Consider the following 5,401-nt stretch of genomic DNA (forward strand, 5'->3'; position numbering starts at 1 on the left):
GAGATGACCACACCCAACATTTCCTTGGGCAATTACTTTTGATTCTTTTTTTTTCCCCTCTGAGTAGAAGAGGGAGGAGAGGCTCTGAAAGGTGCTTTTGGGGAATTTCAAGAGACTGGGGGAACCCTTCCTCTGGCCCCGTCCTGGGGGTGTCAAAGAGGCAGGGACAACAACAAAGGATTTGACACTTGGTGGTTGGTGGAGCCACAGGCACATTTGAACTTGTGTGAGCGGGATGGGGAGGGGACGGGATGGGGCAGGGTGTGGGGAGAGACGCAGGAGAGGCTGAGGTGGAGGGAGGGAGGGAGAGCGTGGGAGAGGGAGGGCGTGAGAGGGAAAACGTGGTGGGAGAGGAGCGGCTGCTCTCAGCCTGGACGGGCAGCAGGCAGGGCAAACAGCCTCCGCAACACGCAGCCAACTCGGCCCGAGTGGCCTTCTCGGTGGCCCGGGATCTGCTGCAGGTCGGTGTGCCACCCTCTGGAGGGCAGTCCCTCCCACACTGTGAAGGCACAGTGGGCAGGAGAAGGCTGACTGGTGGGAGGGCGGCACCCTGTGGGTTACTTCCTCAGAGAAGACTGACCTCAAGGTCCTGGGTCCTGGCCTCTTTCTCCCAACCTACGGGGAAGGGGGTCGGGTCCTGAGCCGAGGGGCTTCCTCCCGCCCCACGGAAACCCTGTTTTGTTGAGTTCTGAAGGTTGGAACTACAGCCACGATTTTGGCCACCTCACAGATTTGGGACTTTAGGGCTAACCAGTTCTCTTGTAAGGACTTGTGCCTCTAGGGGGACACCTGCCTGTTCCCAAACCTGGGCCTCTGGCAACTCTGGAGTGTGTGCGTGGGGGTCTTGGAGGGGTGGGTCCTGAGCCTCCTATCCCTCCCACGGCCACTGCAGCCACCTGTCTGCCCCCGCTACGCCCGTGTGTCTGTTATGCAGAGCTCAGTCACTGCCTGTACCCCTCATTATGTCACACTGTCCTGAGTTCCCAGCCTCACCAAACCCCTTCTCAGTAATGGATGTTGTTGGGATGTGGGAGGCACCTACTCTAAACTAAGGGTTGAAATCAAGGGAAGGCAAAGGCACAAGGTGGGACCTCAGTCTCTCCGTCTAAGTTACATTCATCCAACTGGCATGTCCCTCACAATGAACCTGATGACCTTATTCAGTTCCCTGTCCCCAACCTCCCATCACAGATGTGAGTGGGGGGGGGGTGTGGGAGGAGGGCTCGGCAATGACCCTGAGTGTGGGCTTGGAGAGCCTTTTCCTCCTAGGAGGCCCGGTCCCCTTCCTGTGTTGAGCTGGCAGCGGGTTGTGTGTCCTGGTTGCCAGAGATGGCGCCAGAATAGACAGGCCCTCAGGGCTAAACCCGATTCCCTCTGACCCCCACTCCCACCCCAGCTGTGACTGCCAGCCTCTCAGAGAGCCCAGCCGCTGCTCAGCCCCAAGTGCACATAATCAGCTCTCCATGCCCCCCAAAGGGGAACATGCCCCCTCGGAAATGGTTCTCGCCCCATCCCAGCTGGAAGCAACACTATCTATCTGTCCTGCTGGAGCAGCTGAACATATACATAGAAGTCGCCCTTCCTTCCCTGTCAGCACCCTGTCGCGTTGTAGTCGGATCTGTCTGTTTATGCTTGGATTCACCAGAGTGACTATGATAGTGAAAAGAAAAAGACGCATGTATCTTGAAATGCTTGTAAAGAGGTTTCTAACCCACCCTCATGGGGGTCCTCAATGTCTCCCAGTCCGCCTGCTGGGACTCAGCTCCAGGAGGCCAATGTGGCTCTACCCTGTTGGGGCCTCCCAGTTTTTGAAAGGCTTTCTTCAGCATCTGGGACCCAACGGAGACCAGATTTTGACATCTGAGAACCCTCAGTTGAGAAGGCCTGAAGCACAGGACTAGGACGGAGGCTGTGGTGCCCCTGCCCCGCCCCAAAGGGCTTCCCTTTGTCAGGGCAGAGCCATGTGTCTTGTGGCTGGTCTGTTTTACAGCATGAAGATGTCCCTCTCTGGCCACAACCTGGAGAAGCCTCACAGCCCCGAAAGAGGGTCTTCTTACAACTTCCTGCGTCGCAAGAAAAATGAAGCCAGTGCCACCTGGGGAAAGGTCTGCAGCCCACCTCCCTCCAGGCTCTCAGGAAGGGCAGCCCGGGCCTCCCCACCAAAGGGCTCTACGGCCACAGCAGGGGTTGGCATGAACAGCCTGCCCTGAATGGGGCCCCGGCTGCCTGACTGAGGAAGGGTGACAAGTCAGGAGACACCATTCCCAAAGCCTTGGCCAGAGCCCCTGCTGACCTTGCACAAGTCTCATCTGCTGCCACCAGGAAAGGGAAGCAGCTTTTGTAGAAAATAGCTGTTTAAAGAAACTCAGCAACCTCAGGCCCAGTTCTGCCACTTCCGGTTTGAGCAGTTTAAGGCACCCCTGGTGGTGGGGGAGTGAGGTGGGAGGGGTCCAGGGCGTCCTCTCTAGGGCTGGAGGCTTCATTTGCAGCCAGAGCTTTCCTTGCAAGGAATCATCTCAGCCCAGAACTTTCCACTGTGAGGCTCCCCACTGTCCTTTGAGTCCCAGCAAAAAAAGGAAATGTGTTTTAAAGATTTGGTGGCTGTTGAGATTGTGGCCCCTCATTACTGCCACTGGTTTATGGCTGCATTTTTTTCTTGGATTTCTGCCTTCCTCTTCCTGCAGGTCCTGTGCCCTGTTCAATACCTTATTCTGAGGTCCTTAAGTGGAGGGCCCTGGAATCTCCCTTGTAGGGTGGGTTACTGGGGTCAGCCTCCAGATCATGGTTTAGAGTGACTAGGTCAGTGCTGGCAGGGAGATTGCAAAGGGACGCTGGCTTGTGACCTTAACTGAGGACAATCCCCCAGGGGCTGGGCACTCACCTCCCTCCCCACCCTCCCCATTGTCCCACCTCCAGAGTCAATGTCCTTTGGGTGGGCTAAATAGGATATGCTACATGCTTGGTTCCTTCAAACTCTCCACTCTATCAATAGTTCCATTTAAATTGACTTCAGTGGTGAGACTGTATCCTGTTTTCGATTGCTTATTGTGCTGTAGGGGGGAGGGGGGAGGAACCTGTATGATAGTTACCATGGGCAAAGGAAGTCTTGGAGTGCAGCAGGTGAACTGCCTTGTAACCCTTTTCTTCATGATTTTCACAGCTGCTAGAGGTCCTTGGGGCTTCGCCTTTCCATTGACAGGACTCCCTAGTGCAGCAGGCTGCCAGCTACTTCCCATCTTCTTTCAGGCCAGGTGCAGGAGGTGCGGATTGGGGAGGAATCTGGATATGGTTGCCCTGGCCTCTTGCCAGGTCCCAAGCCCACAATCATGCCTCCCGAAGACCCTGACATCCTTTCTTCTAAGCATGGGCACCTGTATCATTTTTACCACTGGCTCTAGACACGCAGCCTGTATCTAACGGCTGCCAAGATCTCTTCCTTCACTCTCTTTTATCTTTGTCCCCCAAGTAAAGCCAAGAGGTGGGGATGAGGGCAGAGGTTGAAGACCATCAGCAAGTTCCATCTACAGATCTGTGGCTTCATGAGACTAGTTGCTCTTCAGTTTTGAAAAGGGTTACCCTGGGTGCTGACCCAGTCTCACCTCCTAATGGACTTTTAGCCCGTGAATTCGCAGTGCTGGGCAGGACAATTCTGGCACTTGCAAGTCCCATGATTTCTTCAATAATTTTGAGGGTGGGGGGAGGGACATGAAACCATCTTAGCTTAGCTTCCTGTCTGTGAATGTCCATATGGTGTATTGTGTGTTTTAACAAATGATTTACACTGACTGTTGCTGTAAAAGTGAATTTGGAAATAAAGTTATTACTGATTAAATAAGGGCTCCGTGCATGGATTCAAAGGACAAGAAAATGACATAGGATGTATAATTTTAAGTCCTTCCTAGCCTTGGAAAACTGAGCTCAGTACAGAGAATGACAACAATGTTAGAACCCGGACATTAGGATTTATGAGCTCTCTCTGGGGCCGCAAAGGTGAAAGAAGAGTTCTGACTTTTCATTTTCAGCTGGTTGTCTCGTTCTGGTGGCGGCACACCATCCTGGCCCAACTCAGAGGACAATACCCTGTAGTTGAGCTCACAAGGATGACCTCAGTTTGTAAGCTGTGGACCAGTGTATTCAAACCTGAGAAGGCAGGTGTGGGTGTAAGAAATCTTTTTGTCCCTGGTATATTAGCTTAGATGTCTGGGGCTAAGTATAAAGCAGAACTAGGCCTCTAGGGTGAAGGAATAGCTTAGAATCCTTCTCGGCTTAGAGAGCTGCCTTTCTCTCCTTTGGAGGTTTATTACAGATTGGGAAATGTGTCTGCTGAAATTGAGATAGGGATACCAGCTAGCCCCTAGCAATGCCACAGAGAGGTAACAAAACAGTAACCCATCACATTAATTGTTCTTTGGTCATCAGGACAAGGTCATAACACTGAACCCTTAGATTTTCAGGTCCAAAGTATTTCTTTTCTTAGTTTTTCCTGATGTGTTTTAGCCACTGCAGACAGAAGCTCAAGTAGAGATCGTAACTGCAACTAGAGGAGCATCAACAGGGCCGTCAGAGAAATGCTACCTCAAAACGCCTGGCTTTCATAGCCAGGATAGGCAGCCTCATTGGCTGTCATGCAAAAGAGGAGTAAAGAAAAATCCAGGCCTGCCCACTTATTCTTCTGGTACAAAGGAAAGCCCTTAGCTTCCTCAGAAAAAAGAAACAGGTAGCAGGTGAGAAGTGGCTCAGGCTCCATGAAAGGTATATATTCCCAATGGCCCCCAACCCCAGAAAAGGTCCATGGCGAAAAGTGAAGCCTCCATTTTAAGGAACAGTTTAGGACATACAATGTCATACTGCTGATCTCACTAAAGGAGAACGGAACACTGAGCCAATTACAACCAAGCAAAAGAAAAAGTAGACACATCTTACACAGACTCCTCTCCTCTCCTCGGGGCAGCCCTAGCCTCCCCCACCTGTGCAAACAAACACGCCCTCCCGCTGGCGACCATCACACGACCCTGCCAGGTGCCCAAAAGACAGGGTTCAGAGCAAGTCAGAGGACACCAGAGAACTGCTCCGGCAGGGCCAACTCCTAAGTTGCCACGACTACCATGTCCAATTGTCAAGAAAGGCCCAGCACACAACATTCGGTAACTTTTTTTTTATTATTTTTTTCAATTTTTCCTTCCTTTTTTTTTTAAGCACTAAGTCTGTGCTTTGCGAACAGAATCAAGACATTAACAAAGATCAGCTTCTCGGAAGAAAAGCGTTTCTATAGAACAAAGACAGCTACATGTTGCGCTGCCAATACACAGCTCGAAGCAGGAAAAGAAAATATTTACAAAATACAAGTTTTTTTTTCCTTTTTTTTTTTTTTACAATGCTAAAAGGGTTATTCAGAATTTTC

This window comes from Pteropus medius, unplaced genomic scaffold (genome assembly GCF_902729225.1).
Source record: "Pteropus medius unplaced genomic scaffold, Ma_sr-lr_union100, whole genome shotgun sequence".
In the NCBI taxonomy this organism is placed as follows: domain Eukaryota; kingdom Metazoa; phylum Chordata; class Mammalia; order Chiroptera; family Pteropodidae; genus Pteropus; species Pteropus medius.